We start from the raw sequence: 12482 nt of genomic DNA on the forward strand, positions 1-12482 counted from the left end.
CTCATGACTGGATGCATACTGTCACATTCAACAACACAGAAAACTGAATAAAACAATTATGCAGTACCAAAACACACACACACACACACACACACACACACACACATCATAAGTCAAACCTGAGGTGTGGAGAAAGTGCAACAAGTGCTGAGTCAGAACTTTGTCAAGTAATAACTGAAATTAAAGATATTTTCTATTTTACTGATATCTATTTTTAAATATGCAGACATCTATTCAGAGCATTAATTAGAACAAGTAAGCCAAAGGGTTGACATTTTTCATGGCATAGTCACTGTATGGTATAAAGTGCACTCAAGAAGTGTCTCGATCAAGGGAAGACCACAAATATGAACTGTCTAATATAACAAGGTGATACTTAATAGTTTAGTCTCTGTTATGTCATCAGTGAGGCCCATCTGAAGTTGTTCTTGTTAATGCTTTTTATGGAGTCCTGAATATATATCTTTCTAAAAGCTTTCCTCCCCTAAGTCCCAGTATGACATTGACTGTGGAAGAGTAGCATAGAATCCATTCAGACCTCTTCAACACCTCCACTGAAATCAGCCTTCCGAAGAAAGGCAGAAGATCCTCATAGAAAGAGTATGTTGTCTCTTCTTGGTTTCCTGGGAGGAGGAGTGGGCAAAAAGTTGAATTTAGGAATCCAACCTGTTCTTGCAGTATAGAAAAATGTAACAATTGAACCGTTGTTGCTAATCATACAGTATGTACTAAGCATCCACCTACGATTGCTAGTTTCATAATGCATTAATATTTGGCAAAACAAGGCATCAGACACCAGCGGGCGCTGAGCCCATGGTTATTGATGATGATGATGATGATGATGATGATAAAAACAACTAGATTTCACTATGGTTTTAACTGGTCTACTCACATGATTAAGGTTATGAAAATTTCATTGCTTTGCTAGATCAGACAGATTATATTTGTTTCAAAAGCTATTGTAATAATTCTAATTTGGGATTTTTATGAATATGATAAGGTTTTGAAATGTGATCTGAAACTGGAAGATATAGTGGTTCCTACTGAGAATAACCTTCATCAACAATGAACGTAAATTGGGAATTTACTAATTAAGCCTCATCCTTATAAATTATCTCTGTAGCTCTCGGCTGATCCTAAAAGGTCCTTTCCCACAGTCTCCACTCTCAACCATTACCATACTTTCCACTATGCAACATTATCACACCTGAAAACTGTGCAAACATAGATTATATTTCCTAGCAAAGGTTTTACACCTTGTTCCTTATAACACAACCTGAACCTTTCAGAGGCCCATAGTCTGGATGGAAATCATTTCCCCCTTGCTAAGGCTCTCCTAAAGCTGTGACATAATAAATGGAAATAAATGCTCTGGTTTTCATAATATGCATTAAACACTGTCTCTGAATCATAGTGATACAAAGTGCAGCATAGATGATTCCTTGTATAGCAACAACATGTATAAGCTCCAAAGAAGTGATAAATGCTGAAGTGAACATATAAACACAGAAAGCTTATAATATTTCCTGTACATGTTGCAAAAGAATGTCTCAGTTTATAAAAATTAAGTGCTTTCTATCTTATTCTTTACTCCATAAAAATACCACCTGCCAAGTTAGAATATTTACAGATTTACAATACATTCAGCATCTTCTCTAAATTTGTTAGCAGATGCTGAACTATTCCGGAATTAACTGATTTTTTGTGGTTACTTGTATCAATTAAATGTGTGGCAGCTTTTCTGAAGTGTTGAAAGATCTAATTTTTCATTTGCATAATTGTTTGTTCTAGTTGACAGTAGCTTAAAATCCAATGCTAGAAAAAAAGAGTGCAACAAAAATGAGAGCAATAAATAAATAAATAGCTATCCAGCTGAAGAGCAGTTATCTTGAGATTTTATGTGCTACCTCAAACTGAAATTAAAGTTCACAGAGATTTCAGAAAATGAAGTTTTTATGAGATTAATTTAGTTTAATTCAGATTTCCCTATGTATCATCTAGTTCAAATGCAATGGAACACATATGAAGGACATGTCAGAATCATGGAATCAAGTCTAAAATTAGCTTTAAGAGATACAAATTAATGAGTTATCATATTTCATGTTCTCCAGAAAAGGACCCTGCCAAGGTTGGGAGACCGGAAGAGGAGGACAGACAGGCACGTCAATGACAGGCAGGTGAAGGGGGCAATTGACCCAAGACCCAGCAATTCAGAAGGGTCTGGGGCTTATAGTCACAATGGCTGCTACTGAGACAGTGGCAGTGGCTGGAGCCCCAGGTCCTTTCTATCACTGCTGGAGCCCTGTAAGGTGTGATCCAGGTGGCTCTGAAGGGCTGAGGAGGGGGAATTAGCCCCTAGTCCCACCCAGCCTTACTCCATCCAGGAATGCATAAATTCCTCCTCCCTCAGCCTGAAAGGCTGTCAGCCCCCTCTAGGGACAGGACCTGGATGTGAGAGCTGCTGAGGTGCCTGACACAAGCCCAAGATGCGGCAGCAGTTGTCAGTGAGGCCTGTGTGGGAGGGAACCACCACCAATGGTTGCAGGAGAATGGACTTATGCAAAGGAGGGACCAATCAGGAATAGATCAGTCGGCATTCTTTCTGAGCTGCAGCATCTGCTCTCCAAAAATCCAAGATGTTTCCTGTCATTTGAAAAATCTGCCAGAACAGAGGATCACAAAGGAGGCAATGACCTGGAAATCCTGGATGCGTGAGAATCCTGAAAGCACACCACCACATTCCTCAAAGTTTCTGACTCCTTCTTCATATTCCTTTGTTCTATTGGCTTTATTGTACTGTGAACTTTTATGGTAACTTCTGGCAGATAAATAACCATAGTTTATCATCCTCTTTATGGTGATGGCTAAATGTCCTGAAGGGAGAATTTTTATTTGATCACTATATAAAAAAGCTATTCTAAATATTCTTGGGCTTTTTTTACACTCTGTGGAGGAAGGAAAATGCCTGAAATTTTTTGTTTTATTTTGTTTTGTGCCTATTCCAGGTTGTTTCAAATAGGCACAACCTAGCTATCAAAAAAAAAAAAAAAAACCCCACAAAAAAAAAAAACCCAGCAGATTTCCCCAATACTGGGTCTAATGCATTGGTGAAAATAATTCCACAGCAGCCCTAAATTTAGCTTAACTGTCTCTAGTACATAGAGCCACCATGGACATCCTACACCATTCCAGGCTGCCTATGTAGATGAAGTAGACATGAAAATGAGGATACTATTGGGTCCTCCTTGCTCCCTACGGCTGTATTACCTCCTGAATGTGGTTGACGACAAACTGAGATTAGGGTAGCCCTCAAGGTGCTCTAATAACCAGAACTTGAACCAATGTGCAGACAGCTCCGAGGATCAGTTGGGCCCAAAGGTAATTTAAAACCACCTTTGACCCTTTGCCTTTGAGAGTTGTAAGCAGCACTCTTCAGTCATGCTGAAAATCAAGGCCTTTTTACATGCCATTTGTGCAGACAGCACTGTACTAATTTTTAAGCAGCATTTACACAGTGCTTTACATTTTCAAAGTGTTGAACAAATATTAACTAATTAAGACTTTTACATAGCCACACTCATTAGCTTTTTCAGTAAACAATCTGAAGTATAGCTCTTTCTTGTCTTTCTTTGTCAAAACCAATTATACAAATTATATTTTGACAGTCCATAATGGCCATTATATGAAGCATCTCAGTGCAACCAAGATTTAGCAGTGTAGTATTGACTATTTGTACTGAATACCAAATGAAAATTCTCACTGACCCTAAGAACTCAGCTTTTTGCCATCCTATTTATTGCCTAGTATTGCCTGGGAAAGTCTTTTCAGATATGTTGCTGTGTCCCTTAAATTAGAGATCTTCCTAATGCAATGCAGCTAAAATTGCAGCTGTATCATGTATTATACAGCAATTAAAGTGATCTAATAGTGCTGACAAGTTGTATTTCTCATTGGTATCCTGCTGTAGTCTTCTTTTGTTTGCCTTAATGTGCATCCAGAATCTCTTGGCCAGGAAAGAATCTTTTAAATTACCTCATTATAAGATATTAGAAGCTACCCCAACTAGCCCAGTAGAATAAGCTTAACCAATATTGCACTGACTTCCACATAGAATGCTGTCTATGTATTCTTATTAGCATAACCTCTCTCTTCCTACTTTTTCCCCCGTGCCCCATTTTTTCATGACTTTACTCTTCATCTTATTGTATTGTAACTAAAATGAGATTGCATGCTGCTTAGGAAAAGGATTGTATTTGTGATGTGTTCTGCAAAGCAGTTAGTATTCATTCAGAATTGTGTGAATAGGGTAACAACAACAAAGAGTATAAATGCACAGAGAGAGAGAGAGAGCTATGTGTGAACACTTTCTCTGCCTTGGGACAGGGAGCTTTTCAGCTAACGCTGCCCTGGCCTGTAGTAATGACTCCCTTCTTAAGAGTGCACAAAGAGCAATTCATAGGACTGAAGTGGGTACAGCCCTGCTATCTGGATTCAGCATTGAAGGAGATAGTTGTGTTTAAATCTACTCTCTCTGTTTCTGTCTGTTAACTATGTTGTTCTGGCATCAAGCAAGTAGAAATGGAAGTGAGGCTCTGCTTTGAGTACATCCATGCTCAATCATTTAAATAGGCAGAGCATCACATTCCACCACCCTGCTTTAAAATACATCCCATATACATACATTATCATTTATTTGACCAATGTAAACACTATAGCTACACCTACACTACAGCGATCTTTCAAAAGCAGTCCTTCCAAAACATCTCTTCTGAAATAACTTTTTCTGAAAAATCTGAAAAAGTATGTCCACACACATAAAAGTGGATCAAAAAAGTGATCTGCTCTTTCAAAAGTGTCCTCTTTCTAAAGCACAGGACAGGCATTGAAAAATCAAGTGCCATGAGGACTGATATTCCGAATTAAAAGGGAGTATATACATGTTTTCTTTTAAAAAAAAAACTTTTTGGCCATTTCTACACAGGCCATTTTCTTTGAAAGTGGCATGGTAATAAGTGGCCCAAAATATGATAACAAGGCATGGATGCAAATTCCGCGTACCTCATTAACATAACATCATGTGATTTGGAGTCCGAAAGACCACTCTTCTGGACTCCAAACGCCGTGTAGAAGCGCAGCCCCGAGGGAACTTCCAGAAGGAAGTCCTTCTTCTGGAGGCCCCTTCTTCCTGAAAACTTTTGGGAAGAAGAGGCCTCCGGAAGAATGACTTTCTTCCAGAAGATCTCCTGGGGATCATGCTTCTAAATGGCTTTTTGGAGTCTGGAAGAACGGTCTTCCGGACTCCACATCACGTGATGTTATGCTAACGAGGCACGGGGAATTTGCATCCGTGCCTCATTAGCATATTTTGGGCCACTTATGGACATGCCACTTTCAAAGAAAGTGGCCTGTGTAGAAACTGACTTTGAAAGAGAAGTGGGAGAGCTCTTTAGAAAGGAGCACTGCATTCTTTTGATTTACTTTTGAAAGAATACTTTTTGTGTGTAGACACTCCACTAGATATTTCAACAGAGCCCCTTCTTCTGAAAAATATTTTGAATAACTTGCCAATGTACACGCAGCCTAAAAGACCTAACTGAAGTTGTGGTTGAACTATCACAGACTTTCAAATTTCAAGGGATTAGTCTGCCCCAGAAATAACAACTCACTAGTCTTCATAAGTGTTTTGCTTGGATGGATAATTATTTTGTGTGGCTAGTTGTTGAAATGTGTGATCACTCATGGGAATGTGTCCTCTCTTTTGTTACTTTCTGCAAATAAGTTGGCATACCCAGAAATTCTCCTCAGTGTACACAGTGTGCAGAAGATTCACAAAAAAATTCCTTATATTTCCTGTGGTCCACAGTGTCACTGATTCAGGAGGTGAACATCTCAGTTCACACTAAATTTAAGTGAATCCTCCTCTGCGGTTTCCAGGACCATGACTACCTCAAAAGTCCTCTTGAATGTGAGCATAGATAACTCAGTAACATTTTTCAGATCTAGTCACTGTGTAATCAAGAGCCATACTGGTCATGCAGGACATTACTCAATGTGTGTCCAAACTGACAGAGAGCTGACAACTTTCTCAGAGCAGCAACAAACTGCTACTGACTCTCTACTTTGCTGATGTTGATGAAGGCATCATTACCATTCTGCTGTTTTGAGGGTGCAGCAGTGAAATGTAATTTCATTGCTGCAGTAACTGCATACATGACAATTCCAAGCACAGTTGGAGACAGTGTTATGCATCAGTCTGTGTGCCTTCAGCCCCATAACAGTCAGCAAGCTTGACACTCATTGTCCATCTGGAAAGGAGATGCAATGTAAAAATTGCTCTAAGAATTCAAGATACACCTCCTATGACTCAGAGGTGGGGGTTTTTTTACAATTCACCAACATCACCACACAAGCCGCCAATTCGTTTCTCTCCTACTGAACTGCATGTTCTACTCGTGGACATCTCTCTTCCACTAGGAAATTTTAATTTTTGTCCTGACTGATGTTGAAGCTTTCCTCTGAGAGTTACATTCCCCTGCCTATTTAAAAAAAAATGATTTGGCTCTATTTGGACTCCTTCTGCTAACTGTAGGCTGTCAGTTCATGCTAAAGACTGTATTTGTTCCAGGTGCATAAGGTCAAGATGGCTGCATCCCTCTCCACCCCCACAGCTCTGTTTGCAGCAGCTCTGGCAGCAATTGCAGATGCCTCCTACTTTGTTTTAATTGCATCTGCCTACTCTCTGGCTGGCTGGCCCATGCTGCCCCTGCAACAAAATCAGCAGTCTGCCACCTTGTTTCTTGGTCACCTTCCATTCTATTTAATTTCTATTTTCTAATTTCTTCTCCTTGGTAGAGCAGTGGGAGCACCACATGCTCATAATAGAAAAGCTTCCTGTCATAAATAATATATCTGGACCATATTTTGAAGAAAATAGACCCCCAGGGAGCTGATTTAAAACACTGCCATGTGCTGTGGGGACTTTATTTTTTTGGCAACAAACAAGAGAAAAAGACAAGCAAGGTGTCAGAACCCAAACATTTTGAGTGACAGAACATCACAGGCTAGGTGATGGCTAGCTGGGAGACAAGTTAAAAATGGGGAACTCATCATCCTTTGCATTATCCCACTGCAGATTACTGGGTATTTCCATGCTAAGAGTGCTCTGGACCACATCCGTTGTATACGAGAAAAAAGAAAATCCTTTGTGTGTGTATATATATATATATATATACTGTAATGGTAATGATGAAGGCTCAAAATCTGTCCTTATTGACACTGGTTTTATTTGAGTAACCATCATTTTTCACAGAGTCATTCTAGATTTACCTCACTGCAAGTGAGAGTAGAAATTGACCTAAAGTATTCTCCTTGGTTTCTATCAAAGTCACATTAGGTTGTTTCCACCTTATCTTCTTGATATTTTAAAGGCATCATAATACAGAGACTTTCTTCCTGTCAGCCTGCCAAAATCCTCATGTTTTAAACCAACCACCTTCATTTCATTAAAGAAGCCACATTTTAACATTTAACCGTAGGCAGCTATAAACTTCCCCATTGAGAACAAACCCTCCATTCAAATGATCGGGACATATCCAGTCACTCAAGAAACATCTGCAAATACCATCAGATGCTTTCAGCATTATGGTTTTACTGATCTGAGCTGCCCCCAAGCCCTTGCTGAACTTGATGCTGTGCCATGTGTAATGTCAGAGATATGTATGCTCAACCTCTTGGCCTAAACCACACAGTACACAGAGAAAATGATTTAGTGTTCTGATCATTGTACAAGGCAGTGATAATTCTGCTACAGATGTGAATTAGCCAGAATCCTCCTACAGAAAGCAAAATGAGTTTTAAAAAGGGACTTCTGGGCTTTTTCTTGTCTTGTGCCATGTGCCCAGGGTGCTTGCCAGTACTTTCCACCAGTTAAAAAAAAGAGGCATAAAAAGTTTCTTTAATGTCAGATAAGTAGCAATTTTTCAGATTCTATTCTGAAATCTTGAATACGAGACAGCAGATTTAAGCTGTATTTCTTCTTGTTCCAAATTAATTTTTTGCACTTCAGCTGTCAAGTGTCGCCTTGTGTTTTAAACTTCAAAAAGCAAGAGTCAGGGCTGCCACTTTTATTAATCTTCATTACATTGCTTCAGGACAAAAATGAGTTTCACTATTCTAGTAATCAAGCAGCTTTTCAGCATCATAAAATTAATTTATATTCATTTCATTCTGTCTTATCTTCACTTGTGTGACCTTACCTACCACTATCTGCCATTAGGCAACAGAATAGAATTTTGAGTGTTTTGATGTTTTATCAGTTATTTACAGGTTATATTTTAATGTTTGATACCCTGAGGTCATTAAAATGCCACAAATAGCTTATAAATATTTGCACAACTTGCTATAACCAAGGAAGACTTATACTACGTATCTGGTCAGAATTTACCTGAAACACTATAAACAGCTGAGTTCAAACCATCTTTAAAAATGTGGATTTTTGACTATATATCTTTTTAATTCTTTGAGATTATGTACAGATACAAAGTTGAGTTGTAGTGTTAGAGGTTTTAAAATATTAGTCTGAAAATTCTCAGGTATTCAGAGAAAGAGAGAATTTTTTTCTTTAATGTAGTATAATTTTATAGTAGGATCAAAAGGTGCAGTTATTAATTGATTGTGTCCCAAATATAAAGGCAACACTGAATTTAAAATTAAGGTTGATGTCTGGGGTGGGGCGGGGGGGACAGTTCATGTTTTATTGATCATTTTTCAGCTTTATGGTTTCAAGTTATTCTTTTAATTTTGCTATCCAACACATATAATAATCAAAACCTTTCTAAGAGATCTTTGCTTTACTTTTAATTGCTTTTTTAATCTTGTGCTATAAAAATAGATATCAGTTTTCATCCTTGATGAGTTAGAATGAAAGATTCATGCTTTTTCTGTTCTCTTGAGCTATCTTTTAAACATAACATTTCTATTAAATATTGTATAACACTGATAATTACATAGTTTTGATGCATGTTATGGTGGAAGAGAGCGATTTGCCACTTATTAATATTTTACACAGTTATACTATACATCATGAATATCCATCAACCAGCTTTGTATAAGAATTTTAGTTCACATATTATGGTTTACCATGAATAAAACAAGTAATAAACAATTTGGAGATCAGCCATAATCTATCAATCAACTACTGCTTTCCAAAGAGTATTTCATTTGCACAAGACGATAATCCATTTCCATCTGATATCCCGGTCACTGTGGGAAGCAGGCAGATACAGTCTGTGCTACTATATCTCACTGTATTTGTCCTTCCAGAAACATGTCATCATGGCTGTTCTGTGTTTCACATGTTAAGGGCAAGATTCTCCTTTACACTAAATTACATTTGCTCCCTCTTTAAGGGCCTTTTGTGAACCCAGAGTGGTGCAAAGGGACTTCATGGTAAATTAGAATCAGGCCCTTGCACCTGTTTTTGACAATTGAATGTTATCATAGAGGAACTAAAGTAATTACTGAGGGTAAAACAGATTAGGGATCAATAAATATCCCTGTGCACTGCAGCTTATAGGATGATGCCTTTGAGGTATGTCATGCGTTGATGTTTTATGAGTTGTACTTTGTTGTTCCAAAGATCTTGCCACTAGGGCATTATTTATACTTAGGGTTAGTGGTGTACATTGTTGAATATCCAGCAGAGCCTTAAAATCAGACATTCCTACTTTTGTGCCAAAGGTCTCACAGGTGTAGCCATATTAGTCTGTAGTTTCACAAAAACAAAATAAAACAAAACATGAAAAACAAGCAGTCATCTAACACCTTCAGGACTAGCAATGTTATATATTAGGTAATGAGCAAGAAGTGGGTCTTATCCACAAAAGCTCATTGCCTAATTAATAAATTTGATAGTCTTTAAATTGCTACAGTATGGTTTGTTTTGTGTCTGCTTTTGTTTTTGTGCCAGTGTTCACCTCTTCTCCTTTAACAGTCCCATTTAGAAGCCAGAGGGCTCATTGCTTCCCTATTACAGATATCCTTTCTGGCTCTGAGAACTGTTAACACAACATGGCATTCTCCTGTTGTATCTCAGCCAATACTCATTTTTCTTATTTTTAGAAAATCCTCATTTGACACTAATTGATCCTTCTACTCAGATGGGTTTTTAAAATTTGCCTGCATTTATGAAATGACTTTTTTAAACCACTACACCAGTCGAAGGAGAGAGTCATTTTTCATGGGTATGCAAAACAAAGTTGTGTAGCTTTTAAGCACCTTTTGAGCCTCTTATGGTATTGAGTTAGATCAGTGGAGTCCAATAGGAATTTGAGGTTTGCCACAGCCCCCTCCACCCATGACAGCCACCCCCCCCAGCCAGGCACCCCCACACCCAAAGTCAAGCACCCCTCCCCTCAACGTCTGGGAACTCATCAGATCTGCTACTGCAGCCACTCTGGAACTGATAGGCCATGTCAGCCATGCCAGGCCCCATGGGCCCCGCAGCTAGAGATGTGCCGAGCCCTGTGGCTGGACACATGCAAGTCATGTTTGCCCTGCAGCTGGAGCCATGCCAGGTGCACTGGGCTGGAGCCACCTCTGCAGCCATACGCTTGTCCCATCAAGTGGTGGGGCACATGTCTGGAGCAGGCTGAGGGCGCGCCATTTCCCCTTACCATGGTGTCCTGTTCACCACATGTGGTGCACAGGAAGCATATTGGACACTGTGGACTTAGATGAAAACTGTTGCTGTCATTTCAGTTAAGCACTCCTGCTTTTCCTGTACAGTGAGAAAACACTTTCTTTTCCTTGGTGCTTATGGTACTCCTGTATTATCAGCTTTTTCATAGAACCAGATACTGCACTCCATGACTTTCAGCAATGATAACTGTCAGCATAGTGATAAGAGGAGGGAACACATGTCACAAAAAGCTGCCTATTAGAGTGGGAATAGTATAGCCCCACAAGCAAGAGAATTTGAAAGTAACTCAAGGAAGGGACTTACACCGTTTGTTCTGACTAAGCTTGTCACCTGAAGTTAGTTCTACAAACAAATCATAACCTGTCCTCTTAATCTCAGAAGGTTTTCTCATTCCTGGGATGATCTGAAAGATTTTCACTGCTCAAGGGGGATGGTGCCCTCTGTAAAGGAAAAACAAAAACAAAACCGCTAGCTAGACTTCCTTCAAAAACCACACTCTCTGGAGACCATGAATTCTTCCCAGACGATATCATATGGCCAGAGACCTTTTCATCAGCAGTTCTATCCATAAGCTCTGAAAAGGACCAGTTCCTAGGTCAAGCCAAACTTATTTCCTTCCTTTAAGAAGGCTACTTTATCTTTTTTTCCATGTTGGTCTGTCTCAGATGTCCCCTGAAATTATTTTAGCTCCAGTTTAAGATTTTTTATTGTCCCAAAGCTATTCTATGCAGTCACTCTTTATAAAGGTTTTGTTTATTTGTTTGTTTTTAAATCCAAGTATATTCCTTTCCTTCCTTATCAGGTTGTTCCTTTCAGATGGTTGAGCATCTGCTAAACAGGAGAAGGAGATATGTCTTTAAATCATAATTATCATCTTAGGTGCTGGCACTGGGAAGGCTGAGGTCACTGCTGCATCCCCTGATTGAAGTGGTTTCCATCACATACTGGGTTTTCAGTTTGGTTCAGTGGCTCTCAGCACCTCCACTATACAAACTGTGTGGCACCCCTGTGAATAATAACTATTATTATTCCCTTAAATCCCATCATACTAGGAATTGTATTAACAAAGAGCAAAGAAAATAGTTTGCCTGACAGCTAATCTGGTGGCTAACCTATGTAACTTTGTTCTCATCCACAAATATTTCCAATTTGGGGACAATTTATACCTCCAAATTAGCAACACTGATGGCCACTTTGACACCACCCTCTACTGGAAACCCACTGATTGCTACACTTACCTACATGCCTCCAGCTTCCATCCAGCTCACACCACACAATTCATCATTTACAGTCAAGATCCTAGATACAATCACATCTGCTCTGATCCTACTGACAGAGACTGAAAACTACAAGACCTCTACCAAGCATTTGTAAAACTGAATTACCCATTGGGAGAAGTAAAAAAAACAAATTGACATGGCCAGATGAATACCCACAAACCAGCTACTTCAAGATAGGCCCAAGAAGATCATATACAAAACACCACTTGTCATCACCTATAGCCCCCAACTCAAACCCCTGCAATGCATCATTAAAAACCTACAACCTCTTCTGTATCAGGATGCTACACTCCATAAGGTTCTAAGTGCCTGGCCTGTCCTTTCCTATAGACGACCTTCTAATCCAAGAAAGATTCTCACCAACAATCACAGGCTACACCACAGTAATACTAATCCTGTAACTTTCCATTGCAACAAACTCCACTTCCAATTTTGTCTACATATTTATTCTGCAGATTCCAGCACTAGACCGAACCATGTTAATTATAAGATCAAAGGCACAT

The sequence above is a fragment of the Carettochelys insculpta genome, chromosome 1 (assembly GCF_033958435.1).
Source record: "Carettochelys insculpta isolate YL-2023 chromosome 1, ASM3395843v1, whole genome shotgun sequence".
Taxonomy (NCBI): Eukaryota; Metazoa; Chordata; order Testudines; family Carettochelyidae; genus Carettochelys; species Carettochelys insculpta.